Below are 14,533 nucleotides of genomic sequence, written 5' to 3'. Positions count from 1 at the left end.
AATTCATGCTATTCACTCTGCCACTCACAGAATAAGATATAATAACAGTCAATCATGATTGCTGTCATCTGTCAACATAGCAGTTGGACTGAGGGGAGCACTTGTGAAAAATATTGTGTGTCCTGAAAAGAGGAAAAAAGCTTCTATAACAGCAGCTCCTTATATAAAGATAGTTGGCCTATTTCTCTACAGTACTGGATATCTGATGTTTTGAATGGTTTTTAGCAAGTGAAGTGGTTGATTTGCTGAAGAGATAATAAACTTGCGGAAAATGGTGCTCCTCCAAGGAGTCAGCTTATCCCATATGAAGATCAGGGCATGTTTTGGACATTTTTCTCCCCTCTCTCCCCATTTTCTGATTCTATATGTGAGTAATGCCAGTCCAAAGTAGCTAAAGCATATCAAAAATGTTTTACTCCTACTTTTCATGAATAGACATCACTCTTTGTTCCAGTTAGCTCTACTCCACTGTAGTTTGGGACAGCTTTTTAGACCTGAGTGATGAATATAGATAGCTGAGGCCATACTTAGTGCTAACTGGTTCTGAAAGTTTAGCTATGGTTATAACTGAGACAGAATGGGTTGTTGGCAGCATGTTAATTGCTACCTCAACTCCTATTTCTGTAAAATAGGCATGAGTATTCCTCTGTAGAACTTGTGATAATTAACTGGTGTTTGTAATACAGTTTTAATGGCATTAAAACCAACTACAATCTGTAGATTAAAAAATATGCAAAATAGATATTAATATTAAAATATACAAGCTGAAACGGACACAGCTGGGAGTCTAGTTTTACCCAAATCTCTGAATTGTGATTGAGTTAATAAATAGTTAAATACTTGCTAATATATGATTTTTTTTTTTTTTCATTTGTACAACTAAATTGTAGTTAACACATGGCCTATGGATACATGCAGGGAAAAATAATCTAATTCTCCTTTTCCCAAGTATGGATAGATTAAAATGCTCTATTTTGCAGGAATTGCATTTTGGTGAACTCTATGCACAGATCTCTTAAACTGTCCTTATCAGCTCTTAATTATGTGGATCAGCTTAAAGCAAAAGGACCTAAAGGTTTGCATTTAAAAAAGGAAACCCTACAACTATATTCAGAAATAATAACCTTAGAAAGTGATTTGACTTTATTCTTTTTTCCTTGTTAAACTTGGCACCATTATGTTTGCAATTGTCTTTTGAGTGAAAAATTTAGGAATATCAGCTCAACAACATCATGTGGCTTGGTGAGAAATAGGGGGAGATAGTGTTATACTCCTATAAATTGTCTCCCTTTTGATTGAATCAATGCTTTTCTAGAATGAGAATGAACTGTGAAGCCCTGACTGTGAAGTTCTCAGATATTGCAAAGATAATAGCACTTTACCAGAACCACTTAGGGAGTGGTTATAAAGGGCAAGAATTTGGCTTCATCTAATCATTGTGAATACGGGAAGATCACATCATGGCAAAAAAAAAAAAAAAAAAAAAAAAAAGCTGTATTTTCCAGGCCCTAGTCTTAGGTAGGAGTTATGTCTCCCATATCCATTCTGCCTGGATATTTGCTGGCTTACAATATGTATGTGAACTGAATTAGTATGGCTTGTCTGTATATGAATAAACCGGTACTCTCGTCTCTATATGCATCCAGAATATGTAATCTAATACAGGTAGTGTTTTTCATTTTGTTCAATACTTCCTTTCTTGATATCTGGAAAGTAAAGGTAGATCTTTCCCCGAAATAACTAAGATCAGTATGGAAAGGAAGACAGCCTTGACATGATCTGCTTTTAACAGTGTCATTACAGAGTTTACTAATACTTAGAATTTTCAGATCAGTATGTGCTACTTTTACCCAGAGCAGTGAGTGCTGTCTCAAGTTAATTCCTTACTGTTTGTTTTCTGATGTTCTTCCATGATGCCTTTGTATGTCTCCTTCATTTGGCTTTCCTGACTGTCTTGTTTTTGGTTTTTATTTTCCCTGAGATGGCAACAAGTATTACTCTTTTGGCACATCCTTCCTGTTCATCAGAAGTTGAGTAGACCAGTGTTTTTCTAACTCCTTTTAACTCTCCTTACCTGTCTAAATCCCCAAAGCTAGTATCTCCAGTTGAAATCCACTAGTGTGTCTTTGTGTGCAACTTCTCCCATAGTCATTTCTGCTTACTTTCTACTGAGGCAGAGTCTTGCAGCCACCTATCCTTGATATCATTACTTCAGCTTGGTAGGCAGGCAGGGCTTCTAGAAATACGGCAGTGTGCTGTGGTTCTAGCTGAATAATACATAGTTGCTTTGCAGATACAGTATTCAGTTTATCCATATTGTAAGGCAGACTGGTAACCTAACTGAGTAGAGTTACCCTAATGCTATTGCAACTGAATCCTGAATAGAACAAAATGAATATTATATTTATTACAGTTTCTTTCCTCTAGGCATATTGATCACTGAACAAATACAGGCTGCAATATCATTTGAGGTTCTCATCCCATGCCAATACCTGGTAGCCTAGATCTGGTACCACTTCCTTGCAATGTCACCTCTCTCCACCAGGTGTCCCTTCAAGCTCACCAATATTTTGCATTTCTTGAGATGCCATATGAGGCCATTGTTAACAGCAAAATTTTGTATAACTCCAGGTGAAACTTCAGAGAGCATAGCATGGTTCATTGAGCTTCCAGTGTGCAAAACAGCACTATGTAACAAGAAGTCTCTCAGACTATCTTGGACCAAAACATTCATATGTGACTATCCCCACATTTTAGTAAGGCCTTTCTATGTGGAGGGAAGAGATGATGGTGCAAGTAAAGTGCATCATGGGATCTTAATTTATTTTTACTCTTGGCATTTAACTCGATGTATAATATGGAGCTGTTTGCTTTGTATGCTTCCTTTCATAACATGCCGATATTTTCTTCCTCACCAGATACACTCGTTTGCTAATGATTGTGATGGGCTTACATACTTTGAAGACCAGACCTTTAAAATACATAGGTGGATGTTTTTAAGTCAGTCAAACACCCCTGAGAAGTATGTTGTTTGAGTTTCTGGAATTAATTGTAGTTTTGTCAAGAAAAACCTCTTATAAGTAGCCATGATATTCATGACCTCAAAAGCTGACATACTGCTCAAAAAATAAATCAACCCACTTTTCTTTAGAAGAAAAGATTTAAAGCTTTGACTAGCTCAAATCTTACTGTGCACTTCATGTGCAGCATATGTGCAAAACCTCTTTTTGGAGGGGGAGGAAAAATGTAAAAACTTTCTTCTGAGAGTTACCAATTCTAAAACTACAGTTTCTGCAGCTGATACTTAACTAATGTCTGTGAATCAAGTTCCCAGTCTTTAACATTTTGGTGTGTGGGAGATTGCTTAGCTAATTTGGATACTTCTGTGTTTTATCACTTACTAAGTATTGCCACTATACTGGTCTGAAACAACTAGGAGGTTCAGTGATGTGGTGGAGTGGCTTTTTGGCCCTCTTGCTCTGTATGCATTTGTGGAACAGGTACTGGAAGTTGAGTTAATGTTCCTCCTCATATTTTTCATGCGTCAAATTCTTTGTAATGCTGAAGAGCTCTGGGGATGATGGATCCCTAGGACAACATTTTGATATATGCTGTTTAATGAATGACGTAAGACCGCTTTGAAACTACTTTGTCATTGTAAATAGCTGACAGACCTGTAGAGAACAGCTGCTTTGGAAGGATGTGTGCAGTAACTCACTGAACAGCTTCTAGCTTTGATTTCTAGGGGATTGACAACTGGACTTGTAGCTCTAGTGTATTTGATTTCTTGTTTCTACTAGAGGCAGATCTTAACAGATTTGGATTGTGGCCACTGCATTGTAGTGTCAGGTAATCACACATACAGGAGAAATACTATTTTTTTTTTCCAAATTAAGATTGGAGCTTAGATGCCCTTTGAATCTTGCTCTTTAACAGCATTTTTACTTTATTATGCTGATTGAAAGAATAAATGTGGGTTTTTCACAGTTGTAGTCTGAATTCTTGGTGCCTGACATGTAATATCTTTTAAAAACTTAACTTTTTAGGTGAGTAATAAAAGCCCATTTGGGTTAATGGATTAGTATACTTTGGCCTTTTTCCTGGATTGAATATAGGTGTTTTTTAAAGTTTGGTCTCTGAAAGATATTTCTATGTGTGTTGTCCTAAACAGTGCCTGAACAATGAATCTTTCCCATTCTGAATAACTAATCTAACGTGTTCTGTAGAGCCTTGACAATCCCTCTAATTCTAACTTTACACTGATTTGCCTCATCCCTTTGTATGCCCTTTCGAGGTGGTAATTGTTCATCATCTTCATCTATACTTAATGCTTATGCCAATTGGAGCCCATGGCATTTAGCAGGTTATTGAAAAGCTGATCCCTGGTTAAATACATACGGCTACTAATTCTGAGAAATATCGCTAAACAGAATGCCTTGTATGGCAAGAAGCAGTAAACTCCAGATCTTTTTTTCCTCCTTTATGGTGTTTTTCCCCTCCTGTTTTGGGGTTACTTTTCAAATAGTAACAACAGTCATTTCCTGTCAGGTTGCACGGTGTGTGTGGTTATCTTTATGCTGTTCTTACAGATTTGTAAATAAGAGCCTTGTTGTCAAGGTGACGGACACTTTATAGTAGTCACTTGAATAAATAGGTACACTGGGAAACTAAGCCTCTTAAGGTTTCTAGTCACAATCAGTATTTGTACTCTGTATGTTGCTGTTGACATGGAGGATATCAAACTGTCTTGATTATTCTTCAGCTTTTTGCATATGAATCTTAGAGTGAAATAAGATTGACAGAGGCTTTGGAACTGACACTGCAGAAGTCTTTGCAGGCTGCTGGCCAGATCTATGTGTAGCAAGTACCAGGTGTTACAGGGGAAGACTTATGAAATCTTAAAGGAAAGACTCACGAAATTCATACAGAAATGGGATCAGATTATTAGTTATATGCAAATGGATTATTCTTCCTTACTTTACCAGTGAAGTATCTAACGTGCTTTAAAACTTGAATTATAGGTTACCAGCTACTTCTGGATTTCTCTAGCTGCGTCTTACAGGTTAAATTACGTTTTTCATCAGTTTATTTCTAGTCTTTCACAGAGTGAAAGTTTTTATGTTAACTTTGTAATTGAGAATAAAAAGCAGCTTTATTTGAAGACAGATCCAGTCAAAGAAATATCACAAACAATTCCTCAATTATTTCACTTTTTTTACAGTCTGAGTTTGTATACACCAAGGAAATGAGAGCCTTATCATACTATGTTTTTGTTAATTTGCCTAGTTATGGGTGTTACATTTCTTCTCAGATGTGTGTTTATGCTTCCTAGGGTTTCCAGACTGCCCTCCATTACAAACAGTGAACTTATCCATATGATGCTGTCATCATCAGACTTGTAATAAATTCCTGCCCAGATGGACTCAATTTCTTCAACACAGAAACTGATGGAAACTTCCCCCACTGTTAATAGCGTAATATTCAGCAAGAAAAAGTTAAACATATGATAAATTGTTACCCTTGTAGACAACTTGTGACCTCTTCTGTCACAAGAGCAATCTGGTCATCTATTCATGTTAGATTAACAGTTGGTGTTTTGATACCTAATTTGTGGTTTCTATATTTAAATCTTGACTGCTGTTGAATGAAGAAAATATTTTGAGGTTATTTTAAATAAAGGGTGGAAAGCTTAAGCAGTTAGAGGTTAACTCTAATTTTAAACATTTTTAAAAACTGTTTTTCTGGACTATTTCAATTCAGTAGCCCTTACGCTTGCAAATTATGTGTTACACAGTATTCATAACATGTAAAGAATGATTGGAACTCTTTCTGTTTGTTTTGATGGTTTTTGTTTTAGATAATTGCTTTCTTGTGAGGTTGTTTCTTCTTGCTCTTTCATCACATTGCCAAACACTGCTGAAATATACTGGTTATGGTCCAAATGGACAAGACAGTGCAAAATGAGGCACAGCAGTAAGGGGTGTTGCCCATGGTCTCATTGTAGATCAGTGGCAGTCAGAAATAGAATGTTTCCACTTAAAGTGGACCCTCTTAAGCATCTAAAACCTACTTTCTTTTGTCTCAGCTATTTTAGCTCCATTCTATGGCATTGTTAAAATGTATGTTGTCTGTTCACTTTTGCTTCTTATTTCATCTTCTATTTAAATGAAATCTGCTTTCAAATAAAGGCACATCCTTTGTTTTTTGTGTTGAGTCTGATAGTGGCCTTTGCACTGAAATTCCTCTATTTTACGCGATAAACATGAGCAAGGTTTGTTTAGGCCCTGGAAAATATTTCTGATATATCCATTTTGATCATCTTTTCCTAACATACAGATTTACATGCTTACATAAACTAAGAAAGAATTGCATGCTTTTTGTCTTTCCTCCCACTCTAAAGCAACAAGCTCAATTATCCTGAGAGCCATGTGTTGCAGGGCTTAGCAGGGTACTGTAAAGGTCAGTGCTCTGCAGGTTTTGGTGACATTTGCAAATCTGGTGAGATGCAGGATCAGACAGCTCTGTGGAGTGACAGGGACTGTAAGTAGCAGCACAGTCCTTTTTAGAACAGCTTTTATACAAGTTTCAACTGATTTAGCTTAGCAAAAATAATTCTGTTTCTTTGGAAAGAATAAAAAGAAATAGCACATCAGTGCAGAGCTTGAAGGAAATCTCTGGCATATTAGAATGTTGTGTAAATGATTTAGTCTCCACTATTTCATATTAGGGCTGTCAGCCCCTGAGCTTTGTATGCCAGTGACATTGCACAGTAGAACTTTAAACAGGTGTGAAAAAGATAGTGATGTAAAAGATATATGGGCAATGTAACACCAGATTGAGTGGCTTGTTTTATTTCGCTTTAATTTTATTAGGAATTAATCTAGACTGAACTTTACCTGTTCTAAGCTTAAGTAAGGATGTTCACTCAACATCTTATGCCAGTTTAACTGGTGTGATTTGATATTACTTGTATCAATTTGATGCAAGTCTTATACTGCAAGTTGTAGCATGGTCAATTCCACTTACTCCTGATTTCTCCTCATGCAAGTCAGAATCTCATGTTATTGTATAATGTGGAAACATAGTAAGATTGTGCATGAGCTGTAAAGGATTGGTATTTTAATAGAGGGGTGTGTGTGTGTGGGAGGGGGGAGGTGTTCAGATAGGGTTTAATGGTGTTTTGAGGGTTAAGGCTGCCTGTCCAAAATACCAAGTTAAATGATATTGAAAGAATTTCATGATGCTTGCTGTGTTTACAGCCTTAGCAAAGGCCACATTATTATGGATGTAGGCTTAGGTTCATTGTGAACACATTCTCCTTATTTACCATATGTTTGTAATTCTCTCTTTTTTTTTTTTTTTTTCACATTGAGTGAGAAAAACTTTCTACACAAAGTACAAACAAAAGGGAGAAGCACACAGGTAAGTGCATGCAAATGTGCTTCTGAGATTTGTTCTTTAGCTGTTTTGTAAGGTTTTATCCATTATTCGTGGAACAGAATGATTGTAGATACAAGAATAACTTCTGGATGGAGGAAAAACCCTAATTTTAAAACTCCTAACTATTAGGTATTGGTGGGAAAACAGTCAGGTGATCAGTTCAAGAAATTCAAGTGAGAAGTAATAGGTAGGCTAAGGTACAACATTTTGTAAGTTATAAAGATAATCTGGCCAAGCAAACTAGGAAAATCAGAACTTACTTGCCTTCTAGAGTGAGTAGAGAAAAACAGCTAAATTGGGCAGGTGCATTGCTCACAGCAAATAATTTAATCAGCTTTAATAGAGAGCACTATAGAAAACAGTAACTATTCTTTTCTAATTTCAGCCATGCTAACAGAATAGGATTTTGAATTAAATGAAGTAAGACACCCTAATTTGTAGAAAGAGAAATGTGTAGTATGTAATTAAATATCCGAGGACTGTTAAAAGTATTCTGAAAGAAAAAAGGAGCTAAAGAGGGCTGCTGTCTTACATTTGCTACTTGTGTAATTTTGTAAAACTATGGTATAATTAGGGTGGAGAACTGTAGATTTGTGTGCTGTGGTGGCATAAAATTAGTGTAGTTGCTCCAGTTGCAGCAGGAATAATGCCAGTAAGCAGGCAGTCTGTTTTGGAGTTCTTAGGGTGTGGGTGCGCATGCATACAGTTCTTCCCTGTTATTCTCTAGGAAGAACGTAGTGTAGTTGCTTCAGAATAACATGCTGAACAGCAAAGAATAAATTAGGGTTTGGAGAAACATGAGCTTGATCTTAGTCTCACTTACACTGCATGGGTCAGTAGTAATGTCAGGTTCTCTGGAACAATGATGTTTGTTTATTGCTTCCTTGGCTTTAGCACAGTGTGTGGAAAGAACTATTACTTGAGTGCAATTTCATCCCAAAGGCAAATAACATGAATTGGAGGTGAAACATTCTTTTTTTTTTTTTTTTTAATTGCCATTGGCAGAGTCTTTTATTTTTTTTTTCCTGACATTTCTTTTTTAAAAGAACTTTTACAAAATCATGAAGAACTTTGTAGAATTTCTTTATCTGACAGAAAATGATCGCAAAATACTGTTGCTTAGCATCCTGGTGCACTTTATTCCGCTCCTGTTCCCTGCTTTACTATACTCAGAACTTTACATGCATATACATTCAAAATGTGTTTTTTCTTTCCATGTAGTATGTATATACATAATGCATACCAATTTTGTATCTGCATTTGAATGAAAAGCAACATCTTTCCTGCTGAAAAGATGAAGCTTTTTCTTGAGGTCTTCTGTCATGCAGTCAGTTCAGTTAATATTTTCTCCTTTCAGGCTGTTGATTTTAAAGACACTTGAAGGCTTTTTTGGACTGTGGGGAACTGAAGTCAATCTGGTAATGTAGGGATCCTTGAGCAAGTCCTAAACAGTCTAGCTTGCTTCAGCAATCCAGCTGTGATATTGCTGCATAACAGCTGATTTATCATGCATCTTTGAACTGTTTCTGGGACCTAAGACAGTTGTAGTCAGAACTGTACTTCATGGCAGTGAGCCCACCCTGGTGAACATACCACTGGCAAGTTATAAGATCTGTCAGTAAAACAGTCAATTACATATTGGTTTGCAGTAGGTAAAAGAGCCCAGAGTTTTATTCTCGTCTATGTGACTTATCTCGTTTGTTGGTTTTGTATGTTGTGATGTAGTGGGTTTTTTGGTGTTTTGTGTGAGTGTATGTGTGGTAGGCTTTTGTGCTGTGCCCAAGCTAATGGAACCTCAGCAGTGCTTAAAGGATTTGTATGACTTTTCTGGGGAACAAGAAGAGGAGCTTGAGCTTCCTTGTATCTGGCCATGTTGACACTCTTTGTTGCCTTTGTTGCTTTTTTTACCTAAAACCAATAAATCCGTTTACACTTTTTTATGGTAGTTAATCAGTCACTGCCATTGTATACTCACAGGTTAATCTTCCTTAGTCTAACCTTTAAAATGATAGAAAAGTAGGCCAGATGTGATGGAAAAGGGAATAGGAAAAACAGTAATTTTTGTTAGCATTTTTTCCTATTAGTCACCAAAAAGCAAATATAAACAGCCTGTTACAAATTTGGAAGTGATTCAGGCACAGATCTCCCTATCAAGACAGGCACAGTATGCTAAGGGCAAAGACTGAATGTAATACTTCATTGCAGATTGCTGTCATGCAGTGTTCCAAAGGTTTTCAGATATAGCTAGTAAAAGTTCCACTGAACCTGTGATTTCATGAGAGAAGGGGAAGAAAAGAAATGAGTGAACACACTTTTCTATCCATTAGTTGAGGCAATGTACTGCATAAATAATCAGTTCTGGCCTTTTCCTCTGTCCTGTGTTATTAACAGTAGTCTACTGTGAAGGATGGCAAGGCAAGGATGATACAATCTAAAAAAATAGAGGGAGATGAATGGATTTCATTGCCAGGTGGTCGTTTGCTGTAGGATGTGCAGAGTGAATGGTACTAAGTCCAGTGTTCTTAACTAAATGGAAGCCTATGTGTTGCAAACTGCAGTGTAGTATGAAGAAATTCAAGTGAGATGAAAGCTAGTCAGTGGTGTGGAATCATTCTGCTTGTTAGTGTAGAGCTCCATGCTGTTGCTGTGTTACTGAGCTGAACAACTGAGTGAAAGGCCTGTAAGGCGGCAAAAAGTAGAGAATGGTGATAGCAATTGAACTGCCATTTTTGATTGCTTTTTTTTTTTTTTTTTTTTTTTCCATTTGGAATCTTGGATTCCAGTATTTAGTCTTAGTGCATCAAGGTATGGGTGTCTTAGTGTTATGGCTTTGTTTTTGTTTCTATCCCATCTCTTTAGGTATTTTTCCACTTTATTGCTTCCCTGCAAGTGTCAGGTGGGTCTAAGTTGAATATAATTTCCTCTTTGCTTATTTATAAATCTGTCTCTTCTAGTTCTGTGCAACAAGAGAACAGAAGAAGTTGCTTAAGAGAAAAGATTAACTTTACAGTGCTCAACAAATAGCAGATTCTTCCTCCTTCATTTCCTGCTGTGGTAAGAATGAGGAGTGTAGATCTGTGTTTTAAAATGGTTGAAATTCCACTAAAACTTTTAGTCAGAAAGGGAATTGGAATTTCCCTGAGCAGAATTTCTTCTAAAACAAATGGGCTAGTGTAGTTCCTCTGTCTTCACTGGGTATGTACCAGCTACATCCTTGGCTAGGATCTTTCAAAGCTTTCAGTTAAGGTAATTCAGTAAAGCATGTACTGCCTATGATGAGACTGGGTTCAAAAGTTGACAGCCATTAGTTCATCTAGCTCTAGGATTACATTTTTGAGAGGGGGGAAAAGGAGGAAAAAGACAAGAAACAAAAATAGAATTTATAAAAGCAGTTTGTTAAACTACTGAGTGCTAACGTCAGTATAAATGCAAAACAACAATGAAACAGCTGTACTTGAATATTTGAGGCAGAATTTATTTCTCTTAGTCTTCAGAATTGCCTTAATCCAGTTGCCAGTAACAAACAGTTTTCCCAGTCTTTGTTCATCTTAACTGATTTTTAACAGCCCTAGAACTATTCATGAATTCAGGTTTCCTCACTCTCCTAATGATGTTGTCAGCTTAAAATTCACATTTAATTAACCTCCTCACCTGAGGCATAAATCAATACTAAACTCCAAATGCTAACTGCACTGATAGTGATTTTCATTTGGAGAGAGCCTGCTGAAAATTAGGCGTTAGGATGCCTACAGGAAAGGAATGAACTAGTTGTGTGGAATGAAGCACAACTTACTCATAAACTGCAATAATGTATGTCCGTGGATGAGATGAGAAATCCATTCATTAAGGTTCCAGGGAAGGAAGTGAGAACCAGACTAAGCAAAGCATGATGTTGCATCATGCAGGTCAAAATTAACTTGAGTGGCAGAACCTACATAAAATAGACTGCTGTGTGTTTTAGGAGCCCTGAAGATTCTAGGGTGTTATGTGTAGTAGCAGTGGCAATGAGCAAAAGGAGAACTTAGATGTGCAAATTCACATAATTCTGAGTATGTGTTATGAAAATCTTTTATAGTGTTAGCTCTTCCTTTTTATTACTGTCACTTAGTAATGCTATAATGTACTTCTAGTTTGGTGGCTTCTAGGAGCCTGGATGTGCAGAGCTCTTTATCCTCACATTTTAAGAGGCTGTCAGTGTTGCATGGGAGATACCTGATGTTAGTAAGTAACACCCCCTCCCCCCCCCCCCCAAATAATCTGTCATCATTATCTTCATTAGGAAGGGAGAGAAGAGGAACACATTGACCATTACACAAATATTTTGGTATCCAGCTGTTGCAGAAAATTATGCTTGAGGGCCACCATGACAGGATCTGACCCTAGGTTCCCTCTTCCAGAAGTTCAGAGCCAAACTAAAGGGAAATAAAGTTTAATGGCACACATACAGTAATTAGAGCTCAAGCTGAGTGGCTCTGAAGAGGGACCTCAAACACAAATTCCTGGGCAGTTACACCCATACAATCTAAACTTTCTCCTTCCCCCTCCCCCTGATAGTTTGGAACTATTAGTTCAGAGTGTTCCAGTTCTCAGTTGGCCTTTTATGTAGTTTACGGGTGTGTTCTTTACTTTTTTTTTCTCATTTATGCACAGTTGTAAATGGCTCTTTTTCTCCCTTATCTTGTCCTCTGGAACCAATCTTTGTGGTTACTTTCTTGCATAGCTGGCTGTTCTATTCCCTGATCTTGTCCTCCAAAATCAGTCTTGATTCCTCTGCTGCTTCTGTGTCCTAGGTTAAAGTTGATCTCCCTGCTGGTGCTCATAAATGGTAAACTGCTTATCTCTCTCTCTACTCCAAGATAAAAATACTCATAGTGGGCCAAATGAAGTTCTGTCTGTTTCTGTATATTTAGAAGGATCATGTTACAGAGACTAAATAAAACTATTTTCCATTTTATTAGTGTGTTTTGCAGAGTCTTAATTCCTATACAGTTGCCAGCAGGAAAGGGTTTATTCTTATGCTTCAAGAAAAAATTATATTTAGTTCTGAGATTCCACTTTTTACCCCAAATAAACTTCTGATGCCAGCTAAGTAAGAAATTTCTTTTCACAATTCATTACCTAAAAAACTGGAAGATCTTACTGTGATGAGCTTAGAATTCTCCTTGATCTATTGTTAAAGCCTGAATAGCCCCTGAAATAATAATGAATGATAATTAAATACGAAATTTAATGAGATGATGAGGTAATAGAATGAGGTAGATGTGATATGCTTCATCACCTGCTGTTACCTGTCCGTTGTAGCTTTTGTTTGTTTTTTCCTCTCCCTGAAGAACTTAAATCTGTCTACTAGAATAGCTTTTTGCTGTGGTGGTGAATCAACTGCTCAGCAAATGAGCTGTCAGCCAGTCCTGCAGTCTTAAAGTGCTTACACCATGATGCGGTATTATATCTAGTCATATCCCTATCTGTAAATAGCAGAGGTGTATATTGTCCTTTAAAGCATACTCTTAATCTTGATCGATCTATTTTAAATAACAGTGGTAGATGATATATCAAAGCTAATCTGCCTCCATAGAAGGCTGTATTTCCATTCTAGTCTGAGATTTTCCTTCTCTGGTGCAGCAGAATATGGCTTCTAATTTAATGACTAGTCAAATGAGCCTTTGAATTTGAAGTCATCTTAAAGCAAGAGATATATTTTTTCTTTGTTGGATATTTATGATAGCAAGGATAACTTAACATTGTTTTTTCTTTTTCTTTTTTTTTTTTTTTGGGGGGGGGGGAGGGGGAAGGAATACAGTAACTTTATTCCAGCATGTGATTGCTGAGTGTAAAGCAGTTGAATGTTAAATCTGACTGTAGTGTTTAGAAGTTCACTCTTACCAGGGAGGCACAATATAATCTCATAGCAAAACTATAGTACTGTAAAACTGTCTTGCTTTTGAATATAAAATTATGTATATTTAAGGAATAGCTCAATAAAGACCTTGGACTCTGTGGTCTGATTTGTGCATCTTTACAAATGTTATTTCAGATGGATCTTTGTTTTGCAGTAGGTACAAGTCTGTGTACTCAAATCTTTAAACTACTTGAATTATGCTCTTTATTTAAATGGAATCTAGTGTTTGGTATATTTCCAACAGAACTGTTAAATAAAGTCTTAGTTAAAGTATTTAACCATATGATTAAAGCTGAGTACACTCTTAAGTTCCTCTGATGCTTGGAGATCTTCAGGCAAAATTATTCTCAATTATGTCTGTTACTTCTAGTTACAGTGGAGTTGCTCAAAGGTAGCTAAAAGCAAAATGTGGGGCATGAAGACCTTGCACAGTTTTCTCTGGCTGACTCTTCATTGAAATCAGGAGTTCTGATAAACTTTAGGTGGAATACAGAATCCAATCTGTTTTGTTTTTTCTCTGTATTCCTAATGCTCAGATTGATTAGCATATTTAGTGGGTTTTTTTGTGATACAAAGCTGAGTTTTATATAAAAGTAAATAAGGAATGAAGAGGGAAACTTATCCCATTTTTAATGTGTAAGCTAAGCACTTTTTAATTGGGATTCACTGAGTAACAGTAAACATGGAACCCCACAATGCTCTTTATTCAGAGCCACTATACAGAGTGCAGCAACATTGTAAGCCCATTAACTTCCTGTTCTGCCCTATTTGGCCAATTACAGTAATTAGTCCTATGCTCTTTATTACCTCCTTCTATATGGAAGTAGGTTCCTTGTATATTCTCCTTTAGTTTTCTTTAGACTGAACAAAAGGCAGATAAGTTTTTAATAATTCTTGTGTCTGGAAGTTTTGAATATTTCTTAGTTTCCATGTATGGATATTCTAATGTTAATGAATGTCATCTTTCCAGTATCAGAAAGGTTATTTGTAGGCTAAAGCCTCCACACTACTATTTCAGTACACAATGACAAGGTGCTTCAGAGTACAAAGAACAACAGTTTAGTTTCTGTGGGCTAGGAAGTTATATACTGTAATGGAGTCTGTTTTGAAATCGTTCACTGCTGTGGCAATCTCACAGTGTGTGTTGCTCAGGTATTGACTAACTTCTGTAAACAGAGTTATTTTGCTGTTCAT

This window comes from Rhea pennata, chromosome 28, assembly GCF_028389875.1.
Source record: "Rhea pennata isolate bPtePen1 chromosome 28, bPtePen1.pri, whole genome shotgun sequence".
Classification (NCBI taxonomy): domain Eukaryota; kingdom Metazoa; phylum Chordata; class Aves; order Rheiformes; family Rheidae; genus Rhea; species Rhea pennata.
The sequence above is the reverse complement of the archived record's forward strand: the minus strand, read 5'-3'. Positions refer to the sequence as shown.